General features: G+C 45.1%; 1 long non-coding RNA gene across 1 annotated transcript; it reads left to right on the top strand.

The window, feature by feature from the left end:
- The first annotated feature begins 1,019 nt into the window (after positions 1-1,019).
- On the top strand, positions 1,020-21,898 carry LOC139362610 (uncharacterized). Its single transcript, XR_011621783.1, has 3 exons — positions 1,020-1,084; positions 5,063-5,267; positions 21,779-21,898. It is a non-coding gene; the product is annotated as an uncharacterized lncRNA (long non-coding RNA).
- The last annotated feature ends 1,506 nt before the right edge of the window (positions 21,899-23,404 follow it).

Raw genomic sequence — 23,404 nt, 5'->3', positions numbered from 1 at the left:
GGATACCAGGTTATACCAACAACACAGCCACAAATTTATCAAAAGAATGAGCAAGTTTCCCTCCCCCTACCCCAGCACTCAGCAACACACACACTACAGAAAAAGGATTTAAAGAAATCACACCAATATCTCAATCGTGGTTCTCTAGGGAGCGGTAATATGTGTAACTTCTTTTCCTTCACTTTTTATACAGATTGTGACTTGCAGGGTGGATGAAACCCTTGCGGCTTGTCCTGCAGTGCTGAGCAAAGACAGCCCTTGCTCTATCTCAAACCTAGAACCATGAGCTTTGGAGCCCTTTGAAAGCACCCTGAGTCTCTTTTGTGTGAGCAAGCACTCTTTTATTTTTGCTGCTTTACTCTGGGAGGAGGGCGGCCAAGCTAACTTTCCCAAGGGCATACCTTCAAGTTTCCAAGCTACTTGAGTCTCAGGGTGAGCACAGACTTATCTAGGATTATTTACCCAGTAATAGAAATGGCTCTTTGAGAAGTCTTTCTACCGCGGTGTCAGCAGTAACTCTTAGTTGAAATGTAAATGATTAACATATTCTATGGAAAAGGACATAGAAAGCCCATTAATGCTATATCATAGGACCTACAGATATTTGCTGTTGCTTAATATACTTGCAAAGTATAAAGGCTGTAAATGTCCAGGGAGACATGCCAACAAATACCACATTTGCATTGCAGTTTTACAGATTAGATAGAAAGTAAACAGCATGGCTCATATTTCAAAGAGTTTCTTCACACCTATTGTCCACTTGACAAAAGAATGTTACCGACTTAGGCGGAAAGGTTCTTTCTGAGAACTGAAAAATCTGGTGCCAGCTAGACCCCTTCCCAAAGCCACACTAGAAGTCCCCTCTCGGTCCCATGGTGACTTCACGGAACTCGTTTTTCTGGAAGGAGGTTGCCACCGCTTCAGTCTTTGTGCTAATGATCAACCAGGTTAAGTATCGCAATGATGGGAACAGAATATTCCAAGGACATCGTTGCCCTTCTCCAGTTGCTAGGCAACACCTCCTTCACCCGAGATGGACAAAACAGGTCAGGGGAGATACCAAAAAGAAGGCTTCTTATTTCAGGTCAGCCTCACTGCTCCTTGGAAGCGGACAGGACAGGCGAGCCTCTCTGGGGGCCACCTACTCAAGTGGCATCGTTGTCCTCTTCTCTCCAGAGTCCTCGATTCCATGGAATCGACAGTGAAGCCCCTGGGGGCCAGATTGTGGAGGGCAGGGCGGGGCGGCTGCTGAGGGCCTGATGGCGGGGGTGGCTCACCCCCCGGCGATGTGGCGATGTGGCTCCTAATAGCCGGGTGGGAGAGGGATTGGCTATTCGTCCCCACATCGCAGGGGGTGCCTCACAGATATCACAGAGTTTGTGTTCACCTTCTGCCATTTGGGGATTAATAGCATCGTCTCCTCTTCCGGATATCGGGAAGAGTATCATATGGGGTTGTACAATGTCTGCCATCGTGGGAGTATTATTAATGTTTAATAATTCACCAACCAAGTTTCTGCTGTCTTCAGGAGACTCACCTAACGCATAAGGACTCACATAAACTTAAGGTAAAGGGGTGGAAAAAGATATTCCATGCAAATGGACACCCAAAGTGAGCAGGAGTAGGTGTCCTTATATCAGACAAAACACACTTTAAGGCAACAGCAGTTAAAAAAGACAAAGAGGGACATTACATAATGATAAAAGAACTAGTCCAACAGGAAAATATCACAATTCTAAATATATATGCACCTAAACCTGGAGCTCCCAAATGTATGAAACAATTACTACTAGACCTAAGAAATGAGACAGACAGTACCACAATAATAGTGGGGAACTTGAATACTCCACTGACAGCACTAGACAGGTCATCAAGACAGAAAGTCAACAAAGAAACAATGGACTCAAACTATACCCTACAACAAATGGATCTATCAGATATTTAGAGAACATTTTACTCAACCACTGCAGCATACACATTCTATTCATCAGCACATGGGACCTTCTCCAGATAAACTATATGGTAGGCCACAAAACAAGTCTCAGTAAATGTAAGAAAATTGAAATTATATCACGCATTCTCTCAGACCACAGTGGAAATAAAATTGGAAATCAACTCCCACAGGAACCCTCGAAACCATGCAAATACATGCAAATTAAATAACCTGCTCCTGAATGATCACTGGGTCAACAATGATATGAAGATTAGAAATCCAAAAATTTTTTGAACTGAACAATAATAGTGACACAACCTGTCAAAACCTCTGGGATACAGCAAAAGTGATGTTGAGAGGAAAGTTCATAGCATTAAATGCCAACATAAAAAAGTCTGAAAGAGCGTAAATAGATAATCTAAAGTCACACCTCATGGAACTGGAGAAACAAGAACAATACAAACCCAAACCCTTGCAGAAGAAAATAAATAATGACGATCAGAGAAGAATGAAATGAAATTGAAACAGGAAAAAAAATACAAAAGATAAATGAAACAAAAAGCTTGTTCTTTGAAAAGATAAATAAAATTGATAGACCATTAGAGAGATTAACCAAGAGGAGAGAAGATCCAAATAAGATCAATTAGAAATGAAATGGGAGGTATTACAACTGATACCACAGAAATACAAAAGATCATTCAAGGCTACTATGAACACCTTTATGTGCACAAACCAGAAAACCTAGAGGAGGTGGATATATTCCTGGAAATATACAACTCTCCTAGATTAAACCAGGATGGTGAACAGACTGATAAGAAGCAGCAAGATTGAAATGGTAATTTAAAAGTTGCCAACAAATAAAAGTCTCGGACCAGACAGATTCACAGCTGAATTCTATCAGACATTCAAAGAAGAATTGATACCAATCCTATTGACACTATTACAGAAGATAGAGAAGGAGGGAATCCTCCTTAAATCATTCTGTGGAGCCAGTATCACGCTAATACGAAAACCAGGAAAGGACATAATAAAAAAAGAAAACTACAGACCAATATCCCTGATGAACATAGATGTAAAAATTCTCAACAAAATACTAGCAAACCGATATCTAACAGCATATCAAAAAGATAAGCCACCATGACCAAGTGGGTTTCATACCAGGGATGCAGGGATTGTTTAACATACATAAGTCAATAAACATGATACACCACATAAACAGAATTAAAAACAAAAAAATCACATGATCATCTCAATAGATGCAGAAAAAGCATTTGACAAAATCCAGCATCCCTTGATGATTAAAACCCTCAGCAAAATCCGACATAGAAGGAATATACCTTAAGGTACGATAAATCCACAGCCAACATTATACTGAATGGACAAAAGCTGAAAGCATTCAAGGATGGTCATTTTCACCATTTCTATACAACATAGTACTGGAAGTCCTAGTCAGAGCAATCAGTGGTATGTGGTGTGTGTGTGGTATGTGGTGTGCGGTGTATGTGTGTGTGTGGTGTGTGGCATGTGTGTGGCATGTGTGGTGTGTGTTTGGTGTGGGGTGTGTGTATATGTGTGTGGAGGGTGTATGTGTATGGTATGTGGTGTGTGTGTATATGTGTGGTGTGTGTGATATGTGTGTGTTGTATGTATCAAACTCTGCCTAAAACATGCCCCTGGTGAACACCACACACCATGTGATGTGAATGGGTTAAAAGCCTGAAGCTAAACCAAGTGCCTGAAAGATTTTAGCCTCACCAGGTATCTGTTTGCATTTCAATAACAAAAAGGACCCTTTTCTTCAAAGACAAAAGTATGTCCGCATTTCAAATAGTAAAAAATATCTCAATGAAAAAAACTCTGCGTGCCTGCTGCATGCAGGCACTGTGCCTCTAGCCAGAGATACAAAATTAACACTTTGGCACTGACCTCCTCGGAATGGACAACCTGGCAGGGCTGAGTTAGATCTGGGGGCGAAACACAGCCAGTCTGGTTCTGTGTCGTTAGAGTTGCAAACCCCAGTCTCTGCCCTGCCTCCTGCCCCACAGCAGGACCATGAGAGTAGCCAAGGCTGTCCAGGCGAGCACTGGCCCTGTGTCCTCCTGTTCCATCGGCTGGAATGCAGCAGAGGGGCCGGCCTGAGGCTGAGTGCTGGCAGAGGGAGGGCGACAGACAGAATCGCCAGTCATTTCTCTGGGGTCCTGCTGAGCAGGGTCATGGGCATTGGGCAGCCATCCTCAGAAGCCCCGGGCCCTCTCCACCTGGGCCTGGCACTCTTTCTAGAGTACATGCTGGCACCTGAGGTGGGCCAACAGACCCGAGTGCAGGACTAATTCACCTGGAATGTCAATATTTGGGTTCAGGGTGACTGAGTTCATACAAATATACCAGATATACTTGGTGTGCATTCTTGTAAAACAGGAAGAAAAATAAAACACTTCTCTGATCAAAATAGTGTTCTGTGTATGCGGAAGTCCTCCCCACAACCCCAGTGATACCAGGTCGTGTTATCAGAGTCAGAAAAAGTTTTCCAGTGGAGTGTCTCTTCCTCCTCGTTCCAACTCCAACTAATGGCCATCATGCCACCCTGAGCTGGGAGTAGAGAAGTTTAGACCTGGAAGACAGCCTAATGTTTGGTAAAAACAAAAGAACATCAAACAAACAAACAACAGCTGGGGTCCAGAGAAGCCGAGATTCTGCCTCCATGGTGCCCAACTCATCAGCAAACCCCACAGAACTCCATGATCATGTCACATTCATGATCAGGAATGCAGCCACAAGCGGAGGCTCTGGGGACAAGTGAAAACTCCCAAAGTAGCTCTGGTCTGGAGGCCCCATTAGTAGTGGCCTCGTGGGTCCTTATCAGCAATAATACCAGTGACAGCCAAAAAATCCTCCTGACTTTAACCCAAGTCTATTTCCACTGCATTCCAAAGCCTCCAGTATAAACTTTTGTACAGTCTCCGAGCATTCACCTGCAGATAACACAAACCCCGACTGGCCTGTGTTCATGTCATAAAGAGTCACATGGCCTCACAGGGTTGGGGCAGTGGTCCAGCCATGCCATCAGGGAACAATCGTTCTTTCCCTCTCTCTGTCTTGCTATCCTTGATGTTGGCCTTCATTCCCCAGGTCATTGCTTCACAATCGCAAAATGGCTGCTGCAGCTCCAGGCATTGCTTCTGCGCTTCAAGGAGGAAGAAAGAATGGGAGAAGGGAGGTGGTACCTGTTTCAGGGAAGTAAAAGTTTTCACAGAAGCCCCAGCAGATCTCTGTGTATGTCTTACTTCTTGGAAGTATTGTGTGGCCACTACTAACTTCAAGCGAGTCTGAAAAGGTGAGTATTTTTAGCTGGGCATGTCACCTGCCTGGACACAATTGGGGTTCTGTTAGTTAGGACGTGAGGAAATGGGTATTGCATTGGCAACTAATAATGCCTGCCCCAGTGGGTGAGTGAGGACACTGGCATCTCTCTGCAGGAGGGAGATGTGAGTAAAAGTGCCCAGCGTGGCGAGAGAGCTGGCACATGCCATCCAGCTGTGCTTGCTTTGTGTCTTGCAAAAATGATAAAGTCTTACAGCTAAGCTCTCCCACTTTTCAGGGAATGTTAATAAAATCTTGACCTCAGAGAATTGAGAATATCAAGTGAGGACATCTTTGCACAGAGAGGTGGGCCCCCTGGTGTGGGAGGAGGGTCTGCAGTCACCCAGCTCAGTGTGCCAAGCCTGCGTGGTCCTCCCAGAGGCCCTTGCCTGTGTGTTCTAGGTCCCACCTCGCTTCACCCCTGCCGTGCCTGGCGCTTTCAGTTCAGGCTTGCTGGCTGTCTAACCCCGTCCATGAGAAAACCCAACCACCCTCAGGAGGTGTGGGTGGAGAGACAGATGGAGAAAGACAGAGAGGGAGAGAGAAAGACACACAGAGAGAAAGAGAGAGAGGGACAGAGAGGGAGGGAGCTTGCTTGCTTCTTTCTGGTGGCCGAGTGCTACCCCAGCCCCCTGGCCTCGGGCCTTCGCCACCCTGTTTCGTGACTGCCCACCCTGTCTCATCCAGCCCCTGCTCCGGGTCCCTTATAGACTCGTGGGCGTCATTTCCTGATGATTTCAAATGGCTCCCATGGAATTCCATGACAAGAGCCATCTACGTCCTTTCCCTGTGACTCCCTGGCTCCTGGTGGTCATTTGCCCCCGCTGTGTCTTGGGGAGCAGCCGCCGCGTGTGTGGGGTGTAGGGAGGCTCCACTTGAGAACAGAAAGCCTGGCTGACTCTTCTTAGAGTGTGATGTGCTTTCATATAAAATAAGTCTAAAGAACAACGCAATGCTCACTTTTCAAAAGGGCCCTGAGTCCAGGGCGGCGGGCGGGGTGTGGAGGAAGCAGCCTTGCTTTCCTGGTTCCGGGGCAGACGTCACCCAGCCTGCATGTCCCTCCTGATTCATTCGGGAGGCCAAGTGCTTTTGGGCCTGCCTGCTCCATCCTTTCTGCACTTCGCAGGTGGCAGCCATGAGCTGTGTGTCTTATCTGCACCTGGGTGAGTCACTGGGCAGGGAGAATTATTCAGAAAGGAAGTGGATTAGGTCATTCATTGTCTGCCACAAAAGGGAGGGAGGAGAACTGTTAGAAACTAAGTCCTTTTGGCTCTTGGAAAAAACCTTTTGTGATCCTGAAGTTCAAGCTCTCACTCTACAAATAAACTGAGGCCTGGCTTTGGCAGGGCTGGCATCCCTGCCTCTCCTCTGACCTTGTGGGGGGGTCCGCCTTCCCTGCGCATCTCATACCTGCCGCGCTCGGCCCAGCCCCTCAGGTGGACATCCTGGCTGGCGGTGGCCCATCTTCTTCTCCACCCACATACCTCCTTCCTACAAGAGGGGTCCTCTGACGTCCCGTGGCCCACAGAGCCTGCTAGTGTGCTCTCAGGAAAATAAAAGAACCCCAGCACTTGTGGTGGCAATCCCACTGGTGCTGGGAGCAGTGGTTAGGATGAATTTCTGCAGGTGGTCAAAGCATGGACTGGTCCCTGCAAACAGCAGGAAGGGAAGCCTCAAAAGTCACCAACCTGGTGTGTTAGTCTGTTCTTTCATTGCTATAATAAAATACCTGAGGCTGGGTAATTTATAAGGAAAAGAGGTTTATTTGACTCATGGTGTTGTGGGCTGCACAGGAAGCAGGTGTCAGCATCTGCTTTGCTTCTGGGGAGGCCTCAGGGAGCCAACAATTATGGCAGAAGGTGAAGGGGGAGCAGGCATGGCACACGGTGAGAGTAGGAGCAAGAGAGGGAGGAGGTCCCAGACATTTTCTTCCTTTTCTCTCTCTCTCTCTCTCTCTCGTGTGTGTGTGTGTGTGTGTGTGTGTGGCAGGGTCTTGATCTATCGCTGAGGCTGGAGTCCAGTGGCACGATCTTGGTTCACTGAAACCTCTGCCTCCTAGGTTCAAGTGATTCTCCTGCCTCAGCCTCCTGAGTAGCTGGGACTACAGGAGTACGCCACCATGCCCGGTTAATCTTTGTATTTTTGGTAGAGACAGAGTTTCACCATGTTGGCCAGGCTGGTCTTGAACAACCGACCTCAAGTGATCTGCCTGCCTCGGCCTCCCGGTGTCAGGATTACAGGTGTGAGCCACGACGCCCAGCCCAGACTTTAAACAACCAGATCTCGTGTGATCTCGGAGCAAGGATTCACTCATTACCACAAGACGCACCAAGCATTCATGAGGGATTCGCCACCATGACCAGGACACCTCCGAGCAGGCCCACCTCCAACACTGGAGGGCGCATTTCAACATGAGATTTGGAGGCAACACATGTCCAAACCATATCATTTGGCCTCAGGCCAAGATTTCATGGTGGGGTTTGCTGGGTTTGCTGAGCCCAACTACCACAACCGCAGGAGGAATGATCCAGCCTCTTCTCCTGAGTCATGTCCTGGGGGAAAGGCAGCAACTGGGGGGCAGCTGCTCCTAGATCCCCAGAGACCCCACAGCCCAAGTGCCTCTGGCTTCCACCGCCCCTGCCCCAGAGAAGCCACCTGTGAACCGACCTGGCCTGCGACTGGCCTCTGTCCAGGATTCTGCAAAGGCTGCGAGTGCTGAACCTTGTTCTTGGCCCTGAGACGGTGACAGTAACTTGGAAAAACCAGGTACCTCCCTGCCACATGGGGCGCCCACTCCAGAGGGACTTGGGCTCCCCAGCTGGTGTGGCTCAACCAGAGACTTCATCTCAGCACAGAGGAGGAAGTCAGCCTGGGCACTTTTTTGAAGCACAAGTGACTCTACATGAAAGAGTGAACCAATTTTTTAAAGTTTTGAACACTACAGTGACATCATAAGCTATAAAAACATATGTACCGCAAACCTTTTCTGTAAGGAAAGGCAATTGCACATAGTACTTTGAACAGTGTCACAAGTGTGTTTGAGAGGTTGTGGGAAACAGCAGACTGTGGATTGCAGGGCCTTGCCTGCCACGGGGAGCTCATGGCACGTGTGCACCTGATCTCTGGAGCCTATCCTGCTCTTTCTCTCACTCATCTACAAGCAAACTTAGCTGACACGATGTGAGTTAAAGGTAGGGATAATGGGCCCCAATGTCATGTATAGTCACTAGAAAACCCCGAGTGTAGCAGAGCTTTGCCCCACGCCTGGAAATATCTATGTCTGCTCAGACGTCCTCGTCCTCAGCCCTGGCCCAGCATCTCTCGGAGGCCATGTCTGCTCCTCCAGTGCTCTCCTGGGCAGCACCAGAAGGCCAGGCACTCCTCAGACCCTGCGTTTCCATAATGGGGCTCCTTATCGCCCCCCAAATCTGTGCCTCTTCCATGTTCTCACAGTAAATTAAGGCATCTTGCATCCCCTTGCTGAAGCTGAGGATCTCAGTGACAGCCTCGACCCCTTTCTGTCCCTCATGTCCACAGCTAAGCACCCTTTCCGTCAGAAGGCTTCTTCCTGTGGACTCTCACATCAGTCCCCTCTCTGCATCCCTCCTGCCCTGCCAAATCCAAGCTTGTCCCCTCTTTCTAGACTATTATGATGGCCTTTCAATCACTTTCCTTTCGCCGGTCTTGATTTTTTTAATCGGTTTCTCTGCTGCAGTCTCTGAGGTCTTTACACAATACCCTCCAGCTTACGTACTCTGTGGCATCCAGGGCTTTTAGGATAATGTCAAAATTCAAAATTGGGACCTTCCTACTCCTTTCCTAATGCTCATCTTCACAAGATTTGATATTCAGAAAACACTGGCAGATGACCAAAAGTAAATAGGAAGAAAGGAAGAAGATCTGTGTGTCTTTATACGTTCTCATAAAATAGAACAAGCTATTCCATAGCACACAGAAAAATACTTAAAATCCAAATTCTCTTCCTCCCTCTCAGTACTGGCTCGAAGACTCCCCAAAATCTCCCCTGTCCTTCCCCCAGCTGCTGGCTGTGCTGGCCTCTCTCTAAACCTCTTCATGGAGGCACCATGTCATGGACCCCAAAAGCTAAGCAAAGGGCAAGTCGTCAGCCAAAGTCCTCAGGAAAGAGACATGTTATTAATTCCTCTGTCTTCTTGTAGAAGTCTGAGCTCTCCACCTGCACTATGCTTCTTTGACTAGATTGGGCTTTGCTTTAGTATTAGTTCTAAAGACCCTTGAATTGAATGAGAATCCCGTATTTTTATATTTTCTCTTTTAGGGCCCTACACCTCATAGATTGTAAAATGAAACGCTATTGAAAACAGGAATCTTTCCTAGCTTTGTCTGACCGCACAATCAATCACAGCTGCTAAAGCTATTCTCCTGACATCACAGAAACAGACCGCCTCCTAATATGTCTGTTCACCACTTCAGAAGAGCATTTACTCTGGCAGCCAAGCCCTTTTATTGTACCCCACCCCAGATCTCACTTCCAACCTTTGACCCCCTTAAGCTTTGTACATCATGAATTAGTGCTGCCAATGGCTAGGGGAGAAAAGCTGGGTTCATGGAGCAGGTATGGGTTTTCTGTGAGCAGAGAGGAGAGAGGTTAGGGAGAGGCATGGCCTGAGGCCGTCTCTTACCATCAGATACATCCACTTCAAGCCCTCTCTTTCCCACTCCCCACATCTGGTAAAGGCTAGCTGTGCCATGCTAAAAGCCAAAGATCTCCTCATGATCCTATACAACCCACATCTAACAGCGGAGTTGTGCATGGGTGTGTTCACACATTACAAACCCTCTCTTAAAACTCTGAGCTGTGTCTCACCTGAATAGACACAACTGTTTATCCATCTAAGTGTTTTTCTTGTTATGAATAAGCCCCATTTCTTGTTTGAGGAAGTGCAGGTTATGGGCAATAACGTTGAATGAATGGCAAGGAATAAAACAAAAAACAAAATTGTTGTGGTGTGAGTCCTAATTAACACTTTGCACTTTGAGCTTATTAAAGTGGATGGTTATCGATTGTAAACTGAGGTGTAAATATTTAAAGTATAGAACATTTTTTAACTGAGACTTGGAGATATATATTAATGGAAAAAGGACATATGATAACTCGTCTTTATTCACCAGAGTTTTAAGTGATTTCCACCTCTAGTTATTTGGACTGAATAGGTAATTTTGATCAGTAATCCCAATGAAAACAACTCTAAAGCTGGATAAAATGTCTTTTAAAAGTGTTTAAAGGACTTGGAGCCATAATAAGGTTGTAAAACTGTCTGGATGAAGATCTAGGAATAGAAAGAAATATAGAGAAATGCAGCTGGCATCGGGTGCTGCCCGAGTCCGGGAGGTTTCTGCTCTTTCAGGAAGAGGAGTCTGGGAAGCTGAACAACACTTTTGACTGCCTCATGAGGCAGGAGGTCAAGTGCAGGAGTCCAAGTCCTGCCAAGATTAAGGCCTTCATAATGCCCTTAAACTGAGTTGGGAGCCCAACTCTTTTTACTGAGCAGTAAGGAGGAACAAAAGGTAAACCTGTTCTCACATATACTTGTCTCAGCTTCAAGTCACCTGAGAGGCCCTAAAAAATATCACCACTGAAATTGTATAAAGGTAATCCCAGATTAATGGTATCTCCAGGCACCTGGCTGAAATAAAAGAAATTCATCTCTGGAGAAAGCAACATCCTACCAGGCCTCAAATTATTTCTAAGCAATCTCTTAAATACTTGTTTGGCATTTTGTCAAAGATAGCCAGAAGCACAGGAGGTGTGACAATCTAACTTAGAACTAGCAGAAGGAACTGGTACACAAGCACCCTAAATAAAAGAATTATCAGACACAATCTCTAAAATAATTGTGTTTATGTGTTCAAGGATATGAAAAACAAGATTTAAGATATCTATAGAATACCAAACATATTCATTTGTGAAAATTACAGCAGCTTTGGGGAAAAAAAAGAAATTCTAGAACTGAAAAATACAGTAACAAATTAAAAACGCAAGGAGCATGTTTTATAACAGAATGGAAATAGCTGAAGAAAGAATGATTAAACTGGAAGATAGGCCACAAGAAGATAGCCAGATTGAAGCAAGAAGAGTCTAAAAATGAGAAAGACAAGAAAGAATATTAGACTTGGAAGACATGGTGAAAGGACTAGAGTTTCAAAAGGAGAGGCCGGGTGCGGTGGCTCAAGCCTGTAATCCCAGCACTTTGGGAGGCCGAGATGGGCGGATCACGAGGTCAGGAGATCGAGACCATCCTGGCTAACACGGTGAAACCCCGTCTCTACTAAAAAATACAAAAACCTAGCTGGGCGAGGTGGCGGGCGCCTGTAGTCCCAGCTACTCGGGAGGCTGAGGCAGGAGAATGGCGTAAACCCGGGAGGTGGAGCTTGCAGTGAGCCGAGATCGCGCCACTGCACTCCAGCCTGGGCGACAGAGCGAGACCCCGTCTCAAAAAAAAAAAAAAAAGAGTTTCAAAAGGAGAGAAGAAAGAAAATGGGCGGAAGCAATATTTGAGAAGATAGCAGCTGAGAAAACAATTTATTTCTTTTCTTTATTGTATGGGGAGTTCAGAGTTTTTTCTGAGCTTAATTTTTAGGAAGATGAAGCACTTTTAAAGTGCTCATTAATCACTATCAAATAACTAGAGAATAAAAGTCTCTGTTTTAGATATAAGAAAACAGGACTTAAAGTAGTTCTAAACTTAAAGTAGTTCTAAACAGAGTTATATTAAAATATCACTTTTTAATTAGACTAATCAATTAATATTGGAAATAGGTTTATCTTAGCAAATATTCTATTAATATCTGTTTTGGTACTTTGAGAATATGGTGGAATGGTTTCTTAACCACTTGAAAATAGGGAAACTAAGATTGTCCCCTGACAGTTAAACCTTACAATACAGAACTAGCTGATCAGGGCAAAGATATGCAAGCCTTTCTTAATTACACAGAGTAGTGCCCAGGAAAGCCTCACTTGAAAACGACCTGAGTGATGTCACGTCTTAGTCAATTAGGTGTGTAAATGAAGGGGCAATTTTATCAGCTAAGCAAGCAGAGGAGAAGGAGGGTCACAGAGCCAAACATTGGCTCGGCCTATAAAAGCTTAGTCTAGGGGCAAGGACAATGAATATTACCATACTCCAAACAAGACTCTTACATCAAAAGATTCCATACATCTCATTTATCCAACTACTCCCTTGCTGTGATCCCAGATCCACCATTGCAATTCTCTGATGATGGTTTGGCTTCCTAGACTGTCTCCATAAAGAAAAATGGTCTTTGGTGATAGTGTGCTTCACTATAAATTGTAAGTTAGTGTTACGGTTTATACATCGGTCTCTGTTACATTGATTAATGTGAGTCTACTGCTACAGATGCATTCACTCAAAAGCCAGGGGTCTGATTCCATAGAGCTGGGAGCCAAAATGTAGAACAGGTTATATTTGTCAAGGTAATGCCATTCTATGATTTCCTTAGATTTGTTTTTCATTATTTAAATTAAAGCCCTGGCACCATCATTGGCTATTTATTTCTTTTAAAAGTTAAAGCAACATAATCATATATTTAAGAACTGTATCTACTATTAAAACATATTCTAAAACAGCTTATCCTTCTTTTACTCCCCCCCACCGACAATTCCAATACCCAAAGACAATTGATCACTCCTCATTTCTTCTGGAATTTACCATCATAACTTTTAAGTCCTGCAGACATTCTATTTATTTTTCAATTAATTTTGAATATGTTGAGGTCGGGCACGGTGGCTCAAGCCTGTAATCCCAGCACTTTGGGAAGCCGAGATGGGCGGATCACGAGGTCAGGAGATCGAGACAATCCTGGCTAACACGTTGAAACCCCGTCTCTACTAAAAAAAAATGCAAAAACCTAGCCAGGCGAGGTGGCGGGCGCCTGTAGTTCCAGCTACTCGGGAGGCTGAGGCAGGAGAATGGCGTAAGCCCGGGAGGCGGAGCTTGCAGTGAACTGAGATCTGGCCGCCGCACTCCAGCCTGGGCAACAGAGCCAGATTCCCTCTCAAAAAAAAAAATTTTTTTTGAATATGTTGATAAAAAATTAGAAACATGATGAGTCTTTACTTTTTTGGAAGTTTTCCTGTCTTTATTTATGATTGATTATTGAAATACTTCAACTATTGGATTCATATTTTCATATGTGCTTTCTTATTTTTAATGACTTTTTTTATATCATGCTGTTTTGGTTTTAAGAATGCACAAATTCATGATAATTTTTTGACGATTTCCTCTATTCCCAAAATAATTTCTTTGTCCTTTACATGTTAAAATTCTTTTTATTTGTTTTGGTTTCACTGGCATATTATAGCCTTTCCCAGCTTTATGTTTGTGGTGGACAGACCCTTCAAATGGCCTCAGTAACCTGCCCCCATCCTGGAGTTCACGACCTTGTTCAATTCCTTCCCAATTAGTGTGGGAAGGATCTGTGACATGCATCTAACCAACTGACTACTATAAAAGTGGCCAGATGTCCATGATTACAATAATGTAAAATTTAACTCAGTTTTGTTGGACTCTCTCTGCTTTGCTGGTTTTGAGGAGGCAAGTGGTCATGTTGGATAATCCACATGGCAGGAACTAAGGGCACCTCTAGGAGTTGAGGTGGCTTCTGGGCAACAGGAAATTGAAGCCTTCAGTCCAACAACTGCAAAGAACTGAATCTTGCCAACAAGATGAGTGAGCTTGGAAGTGGATCTTTTCTCTCGTTAAAGCTCTATGCAAACTTAGCCAGCCAGACACCTGGATTAGAGCTTGGCTGAGACCCAGGCAGAGGACTCAGTGAAACATGCCTGTGCTGTGTTTATTATTTAAGCATTAAAAAGTTGATAAGAAACTGTGTTTCCTTTTTTTTAATTTTAATTTTAGGTTCAGGGGTACATGTGCAGGTTTCTTATATAGGTAAACTCATCACAGGGTTTATTGTACAGATTATTTAGTCATCCAGGTACAAAAGCCTAGTACTCAATAGCTATTCTTGCTAATCCTCTACCTTCTCCCACCCTCCACCCTCAGGTAGGTCCCAGTGTCTGTTATTCCCCTCTATGTGTCCCCATGTTCTCATCATTTATCTCCCACTTATAAGTGAGAATGTGCAGCATTTGGTTTTCTGTTCCTCCATTAATTTGTTAAGGATAATGGCCTCCATCCATGTTCCTGCAAAGGATACAATCTTGTTCTTTTTTATGGCTGCATAGTATTCCCTGGTGTATATGTTCCACAGTTTCTTTATCCACTCTATCACTGATGGACATTTAGGTTGATTCCCTGTCTTTGCTATTGTGAGTAGTGTTGCAATAGCCATACCTGTGCGTGTATGTTTGTGGTAGAATGATTTATATTCTTTTGAGTATATACCCAGTAGTGGGATTGCTGGGTCAAATGGACAGAAACTTTGTTACTAAAATTTAAAAGGAGTAGCCACACAAAATATTGGCAAGGATATGGAGCCACTGCAGCTCTCAGGCATTGTTCACGGTACAGCCACTCTAGAAGACAGTTTCACAATTCCTTAAAAAGTCAAACATTACAACAAAACGAGATATTATTACAAATGTATTCAAATACCCAAAATTTGAAACGTCAACACCACAAGCACTGGAGAGGACTCTTATCAATTGCTGGTGGGATGCAAAACGCTACAACAAATTTGGAAAAAGAAAAATTAGCAATTTCTTGTAAAACTAAACATTCTCTTACCATACAATCTAACAATCATGGTATTTACCTTGGTATTTACTCAAATGAGTTAAAAATTTATGATCAGCTGGACATGGTAGCTCACACCTGTAATCCCAGCACTTTGGGAGGCTGAGGTGGGTGGATTACTTGAGGTCAGGAGTTCAAGGCCAGTCTGACCGATATGGTGAAACCCCATCCCTTCTGCAAATACAAAAATTAGCTGGGTGTGGTGGCGGGTGCTTGTAATCCCTGCTACTCTGGAGACAGGAGAATCACTGGAACCCAAGAGGTTGCAGTGAGCCAAGATCATGCCATTGCACTCCAGCCTGGGCAACAGAGTGAGACTCCATCTCAAAAATAATAATAATAATAATAATAATAAAATTATGATCACACAAAACTGTGCATGCAGACATTTATAGCAGCTTTATTCCTAATTGCTAAAACTTGAAAGCAACTAAGATGCCCTTCAGTGGTAAATGAATAAATAAACTGTGGTACATCCGTACAATGAAATATTATTCACCACTAAAAAGAAATGAGCTATCAAGCTATAAAAAGACATGGAAGAAACTTAAATGCATATTACTCAGTGAAAGAAGGCAGACTGAAAGGCTGTATACTGTATGATTCCAACTACATGACGTTCTGGGAAAGGCAAAGCTACAGAGTCAGTAAAAACCTCAGTGGTTGCCAAGAGTTAGTGGGGAGGGAGGGATGAATCAGTGAAGCACAGAGGATTTTTAGGACAGTGAAATAATTCTGTATAATGGTATCAGGGTGGACACATCATGATCCATTTGTCAAAACTCATAAAATACAAATAGCAAGTGTGAACTCTAAACTATGGACTTTGGATGATTATGACGCATAAATGTAGGCCATAGATGGTAACAAAGTGTGCTCTGCCACAGAATATCGATAGTGGGAAGCCTGTGCCATGTCGGGGAGGAGAGGGGGAGGGACCATATAGGAAATCTCTGTACTTTCTGCTCAATTTTGCTGTGAACCTAAATCTGTTCCAAAAAATAAAGTCTTTTTAAAAAAAGTTAAACACACATTCTATATGATCCAGCAACCTCACTCCTGAAATTTATTTCATAAAAGTAAAAACTTCTGTTCACACAAAAGCCTGAACATGAACATTTATTATACCAGCTCTATTCACAATTGCTAAAAGCTGAAACCAACCCAAATGTCCTCCAACAGGTGATAGATGAACAATCTGTGGTCCATCCATAGCGTGAAATACCATCCAGCAATAAAAAAGAACAAACTGTTGGTGCACTCAACAACCAGATTGAATATCAAAGGATTAGTGAAAGAAGCCTGTTAAATGCTACATGCTGCCCAATTCCCTTTATTTTTATTTTTTTATTGTTATTTTTATTTTTGAGATGGAGTGTTGTTTTGTCACCAGGGCTGGAGTGCAGTGGCGCGATTTTGGATCACTGCAACCTCTGCCTCTCGCGTTCCAGTGATTCTCTTTCTCAGCCTCCTGAGTAGCTGGGATTACTGGCACACACCTTTAGATAAAATTCTCTGCCTTCTGATCAGTGGTGAAAAAAATTTAAAAAGAAATTCTCAAAAAGACAAAAAGATAGTGATGGAGAACAAATCAGTGACTGCCAGAGCTTGGGGATAGGGAAAGATGTGACTATTAGGGGGTAGAATGAGGGAGTTTTGGAGTGATGGGAATGTTTTATATCCTGCATGGGGTGGTAGTTGCGTGAATCTACATAGCTGTTAATATTCATAGGGGTGTACACCAGCCCCCAAATTCAATGTTGCTGTATAATAACTTAAAAATGAAAACATACTTCATATCTAGAGACTGTACCATATAAAAATAAATATATACCAGCCATATGATCCAGCCACGCCACTCCCGGGTATCTATCCAAGAGAAATGAAAGCACGTGTCTGTGCGAAGTCTTTTTTTCTTTTTTTTGGAGACAGAATTTTGCTCTTGTCGCCCAGGCTAGAGTGCAATGGTGCAATCTCAGCTCACTAAAACCTCTGCCTCCCGGGTTCAAGTGATTCTCCTGTGTCAGCCTTCTGAATAGCTGGGATTACAGGCATGTGCCACCACACCCAGCTAATTTTTGTATTTTTAGTAAAGACAGGGTTTCATCATATTGGCCAGGCTGGTCTCGAGCTCCTGACCTCATGATCTACCCACCTGGCCCTCCCACAGTGCTGGGATTACAGGTGTGAGCCACCACGCCCAGCCTCATGCAAACTCTTGTAGGCAAACTACAATGTTCTTAAACAAGTGAATAAAAAAAAAATGTGGTATCTCCATTCAGTGAAATCTACTCAGCAATGAAAAGAAAGGAATCCCTGATGCAGGAGATGACATGGGCAAATCTCAAAGTAATTATGGTGAGTGAAAGGAGCCAGGCAGAAAGAGAGCACCTACTGTCTGGTTTCATTTGCACAAGATGATAGGGAATGTAAACTCACCTGCAGAGACAGGAAGTGGATGAGGGATGAGAAGGTGGGAGAAGACAGGGGGGCATTGCAAAGGGGCACAAGGAACTTCTGGGGGTGGTGGATATGTTCATTATCTTGACTATAGTGAGAGTTTTACACATGAATACATTGATATATATTTCATATAACATATATGCGTGTATTTTTAAAGTGCTATCTTGCCCCAGTTTTGAGGCCCTGGCCAGAGGCCAGTGAGTTCTCCTTTGTAAGCAGCTGATTAGGCTCTCACACTCAGGGGCTGCTATATACCTGCCCTAATCACCACAGAGCCAGGTACCAGACAACTAGGGAGAGCCCCTGTGCCTTAGAGTCTGCAGAACTGTTCAAATTAGCCAATCCACAAGGAACACCCAAAACCTAGTGTGAAACTAAATAAGTAGTGTAGTGTAAATAATCCATTACATAGTGTAATGGATAGACAAAATGTGACATACACATGCAAGAGAATGTTAATCAGTCTTAAAAAAAAGAAAGAAATCCTGTCCTATGTGGCAGCACGGACAAACCTTGAATGCATGATGCTAAGTGAAATAACCCAGTCACAGGAGAACAAATACTGTTATGATTCTACTTCCATGAGGAATCTAAAGTAGCCAAATGCACAGAAACAGAAAGTAGAAAGGTGGGTGTCAGCGCTGGGAAGAGGGGGAATGAAGAGTCCGTGTATAATGTAGTTTCAGTTTTGCAAGATGAAGAAATTCTAGAAAGCACAACAGTGTGAATAGAGTTAACACTATTAAACTGTGCATCTAAAAATTATTCAAATGGTACATTTTATGTCATGTGTTTATTACCACAATTAAAAGAACTGTGAGGTGAACAGTGTGGTTATTTATTATTATTATTACTTTTTTTTTTTTTTTTTTTGAGATGGAGTTTAGCTCTGGCCACCCAGGCTGGAGTGCAATGCCGTGATCTCGGCTCACGAGGGGGCCTGAGGGTGGGGTCTGGAAAGGAATCGGTGACAAGCCCAAGGCCCCAGGCTGGAAGGACCCATCTTGTGGACTTTCCAACACTGGGAAGCAGCGGTTGCGGAGTTTGCATCTCTGCTCATTCTCTAACTCTGCCCAACCAGGAGCGAGTCGGCTGTGTGCTTGGCTCAGTCCATAAAATGCAAACAGTGCTCCCTGTCTGCTTTATAGGAACATTGTAAAACAAAGGTAGGATTTTAAAGCATTGTAAAATAGTCTGACACTCTAAGCCACAATTCAAATGCTGTCTAATAGAATGTCAGCTTGCATCGCATCTCGAGACACCCAGAAAATGCCAGTGATGCCAAACTGCTTCCACTTCTCCCAGATGGCTCCGGTCCCTCCTGTCCTTTCCCAGGTTTTGGCTCTGCTCCATACCTGGACAATCCATGCAGCACCCTGTCCAGTCCTTGCCTGGAGGAGATGCCAGCCTCCTGTCATTTCTCTCCCTCTGGGAGAGCCCACCCTCTGCTCTCCTTCTTGTTTTTTATGTTCCTCCTGTTCCAGGCTTTTCTGGCTGTCATCAGCGTTTACACCTGGTTTGTGGTCTCAGAATGTTCGAAATCAAAGAGTTCATATCCCAAATCCAGACCAACTGAGCAAAGATTAGGTCCAAGAATGAATGTGGGTGCATGCTCTTAAAGCTTTGCTTGAGGCAATTTACAGCCACATTAGGAGGATGTGGGTGGGTGGCAGCGTCTATGCGAATCCTCACAGCCTGCCAGGCAAGGCAAAGATTCTGCCAGGAGGCAGAATCTGTGGTGGGGACGATGGAGAGGGCTGGAAGGACTGGACTCACCCACTGAGCCGTGGAGAAGTCAAGGGCACAGTACATCCGCGGCAGGTGTTGGGAGAGGGCAGGGCACTACGTGTGGGCTCACAGCAACGTCCTGCTGCCCAGACAGTGCCTGGCATGCAAACAATTGCTGAAGGCATGAGTGGCCCATGCCTTTGGTACTCCGTCATGAGGAAGTGGGACTTGAGGGCAATGCTGATGGAAGCAGACTGGTCTTGGGTGACAAATTGCAGGTGTGTTCTTCTGCCTCCAGGAAGAGACCTCAGAGAAGGGCAGATCCCAGGCATTCACAAAGCCCCTCCAGGTCCCCAGGAGGACCTCTCATACATGCTCACATCCATGCGCTAGGACCTCGGCTGCATGCCGCTGTCTGCCCCAGCAGAGGAGTTGATCTCGAAGCCAGGCTCGGTCCCTTCTAGGAGCACCGCTCTTTATGGCTCTGCTCTTCCAAATTGCTGCTCTGGGACTTGCAACTGGGGCAGGGTTGACAGAGAAAAGTTTGCACACTGAACACAGGTTGTCTGCAGGGCCCTTGCACTTCCTCCTGGCACTTTAAACCCTCAGTCGCTAGCGACTCTTCTTTCTATGTGACTGTCTTAGCTGTCAGGACAGGGGTGAGCTGACACTCACTGTCACTCCAGCATGAAAGACTGACAAGGATTGTAGTAACTCATGAGACAGCCCCAGTGAACATGGAGACTAGTCTCTAAAAGTGGCGCCCAAGCCATGACTGGCAAGGCTGATAGAACCCATCCATCCATCCATCCATCCAACCATCCATCCATCCATCCATCCATCCATCCATCCATCCATCCAACCATCCATCCATCCATCCATCCATCCATCCATCCATCCATCCAACCATTCATCCAACCATCCATCCAACCATCCATCCATCCATCCAACTATCCATCCATCCATCCATCCATCCATCCATCCATCCAACCAACCATCCATCCATCCATCCATCCATCCATCCATCCAACCATCCATCCATCCATCCATCCATCCATCCAACTATCCATCCATCCATCCATCCATCCATCCATCCATCCAACCATCCATCCATCCATCCATCCATCCATCCATCCATCCATCCAACCATCCATCCATCCATCCATCCATCCATCCATCCATCCATCCAACAATCCATCCATCCAACCATCCATCCATCCATCCATCCATCCATCCATCCATCCATCCATCCAACAATCCATCCATCCAACCATCCATCCATCCATCCATCCATCCATCCATCCATCCATCTATCCATCCATCCAACCATCCATCCATCCATCCATCCATCCATCCATCCAACCATCCAACCATCCATCCATCCATCCATCCATCCATCCATCCATCCATTCACCCATTCATCTATTCATTAATTAATTCATTCATTCTGTTTTGCTGGAGAAGCAAAGGAAACTCCCTCCCCTTTCCCAGTCGTCAGCTGCTGCCTTCCTATGGCAGGACACAGACCATGCTTTCCCTCTGAGTGGGATGCGGTCCCCCATTGCCCTACCCTCTGCAAGGCTTTCTAGTGGTGGGGGGACCTGATTGCTGTTCTCCAGCTCCCCCAACCAATCCCACCTAAGTGACTGAGGAGGAAACGGAAAGTCAGCTCTTGGGCTCCTCATCTCCAGGAGCCACCCTGAAAGAAAGACTCTGTGGCCCCTTTGCCCTCTGGATAATAAATTAGGGCTCAAGGTGCCCCTAGGGAGGCCAAGTCTGGGACAATTGTCTGGATAACTCAGTCGAAGCCAGATCTGATTTAAGAAAGTATTGAAAAAGATTTAGCTTGATGGTAAACCTATGCTTTATCAGCTGTTGGCCTTTGGACAATATATTTAATCTCTGTAAGCCTCAATTTCCTCATCCCATAAAATGAGATGGTGGGGGCACCTCCTCTGCAGGCTAGTTATGTAAACTCACTGAGATGAGTTGTAAAACGCTAAGGATGGCAAGGCCTTCACTTACAACCCACGCCTGGCTCACCTGGGATGGAGCAGGTAGACAAGTCTCCTGGAGGTACCATGCAGTCATCAGCTCATCCCCCAGAGCAACTGTAGGGATGTGCGGCGCTATAAAAGCATGAACTCTGGGATGTGAGCTCATCAGAGAGGTCAGGGAAAGCCTCATCAAGGAAGGAGAGCTTTGAGGCCAGAGTTGAGGGGATTTGGCAGCATTAACCAGGCAAGGAGGGGGAAAGAGCATGCAGCTAAAAGGAACAGGTGTGCCAGGTTCCCCAGGCAGGAGGCACTGCGAGGGGGGAGCTGGGAGAGGCCAGGCATGTGCTCAAGGCAGAGGGTTTATCTCATTCCAGACCACTGTTGGGTTTTAACAAGAAGGAGACTTGTTCAGATGTCAGAGTTTATCCATTTCCCCCCGCCCCCCCCGCATGCTGTCTTCCCTCTTTAAATCTAAAAATCAATCTGAAATTGATATTTTCCCATTAGATTGTGATCACTTTTGCTTTTTTTTGAGACAGAGTTTTGCTCTTGTCGGCCAGGCTGGAGTGCAATGGTACGATCTTGGCTTACTGCAACCTCCGCCACCCGGGTTCAAGCGATTCTCCTGCCTCAGCCTCCTGAGTAGCTGGAATTACAGGTATGCGCCACCATGCCCAGCTAATTTTTTTCTTTAGTAGAGCCAAGTTTCTCCATATTGTTCAGGCTGGTCTTGAACTCACGACCTCAGGTAATCCACCTGCCTCAACCTCCCAGAGTGCTTTTTTTTTTTTTGAGACGGAGTGTGAGACCCTGTAGCCCAAGTTGAAGTGCAGTGGCACGATCTCAGCTCCTGGGCTCAAGTGATTCTCATGCCTCAGCCTCCTGAGTAGCTGGAACTACAGGTAAGCACTGCCATGCCCAGCTATTTTTTTTTTTTTTTTTTGAGACGGAGTCTTGCTCTGTCGCCCAGGCTGGAGTGCAGTAGCATGATCTGAGCTCACTGCAAGCTCTGCCTCCTTGGTTCATGCCATTCTCCTGCCTCAGCCTCCTGAGTAGCTGGGACTACAGGCACCCACCACCACGCCTGGCTAATTTTTTTCATTTTTAGTAGAGATGAGGTTTCACTGCATTAGTCAGGATGGTCTCGATCTCCTGACCTCGTGATCCGCCCGCCTCGGCCTCGCAAAGTGCTGGGATTACAGGCGTGAGCCACCATGCCTGGCCTTTTTTTTTTTCTTCTTGTATTTTAGTAGAGATGGTGTTTCATCATGTTGCCCAGGGTGGTCTCAAACTCCTGAGCTTAGGCAATCCTCCCATATTGTTCTCACAAAGTGCTGGGATTACAGGCATGAGCCACAGTGCCCAGCCTAGATTGTGATCACTTTTATCACACTGCAACATTAGTAAATAAATTCCAAGTTCAAGTAGACAAAGTGACTCCCTTTCCAGAACATACACAATTTAAACAACACTGAATCTTGGTCATTCGCGTCATTTGCGGGCCATCCCCATGCCCGGCAGAGAATTCTGCGAGCTAATTTTAAACACAACCTTTGGTAACCATAACTGAAAAAGATGCAGTGACAATTGCTTGATGGACTATAGTAGATATTACGTGATAAAATTCAGTTTGACTTTTTTGTTGGGGGACTCACCCAGTCTTGTAAAAAGAAAGCCCGCCGTCTCATGACTGACATTTGACCCAGATTGTCAGGGGGCTTTACCGCAAGGTTTTGGGGCCAGGAAGGGAATAAGATTTCCTGTAATGGAAAAAAGGAACACTTGGTGAAGATTCTACATGGGAACGTGTTGTGTGTTGATTGAGGGCAACTCTTGGGCACTAGGAAATCCAGGTAGCTTGTCCGGTGATCGATCACGTGAGATGAGGAGGGCGAGAGAACAGAGGGGCAGCTTGCAGGAAGTGTATGCAGCACTGAATAGCCTCCAGATGTCGGTTGAGAAGAAAGCTGTAAAAAAAACGAAAAACAAAAACAACAAAAAAAGATTTAGCAACAAAGAAACAACCAGGCATATGGGAGCAACGCTTTGCTCTAGTTTTCAGGAACAAGGTGACTCACAAGCCTCGCCGGTCACCACCAGAAACCAAACCGTCTGCTAAACGCAGCGGGAATACAGGAAGGTGTTACACGTGGGGCGAGTGTGAT

Source organism: Macaca nemestrina, chromosome 4, assembly GCF_043159975.1.
Source record: "Macaca nemestrina isolate mMacNem1 chromosome 4, mMacNem.hap1, whole genome shotgun sequence".
NCBI lineage: Eukaryota > Metazoa > Chordata > Mammalia > Primates > Cercopithecidae > Macaca > Macaca nemestrina.
Note: the sequence above shows the minus strand (reverse complement) of the source record. Positions and strands in the feature narration are given on the sequence as shown.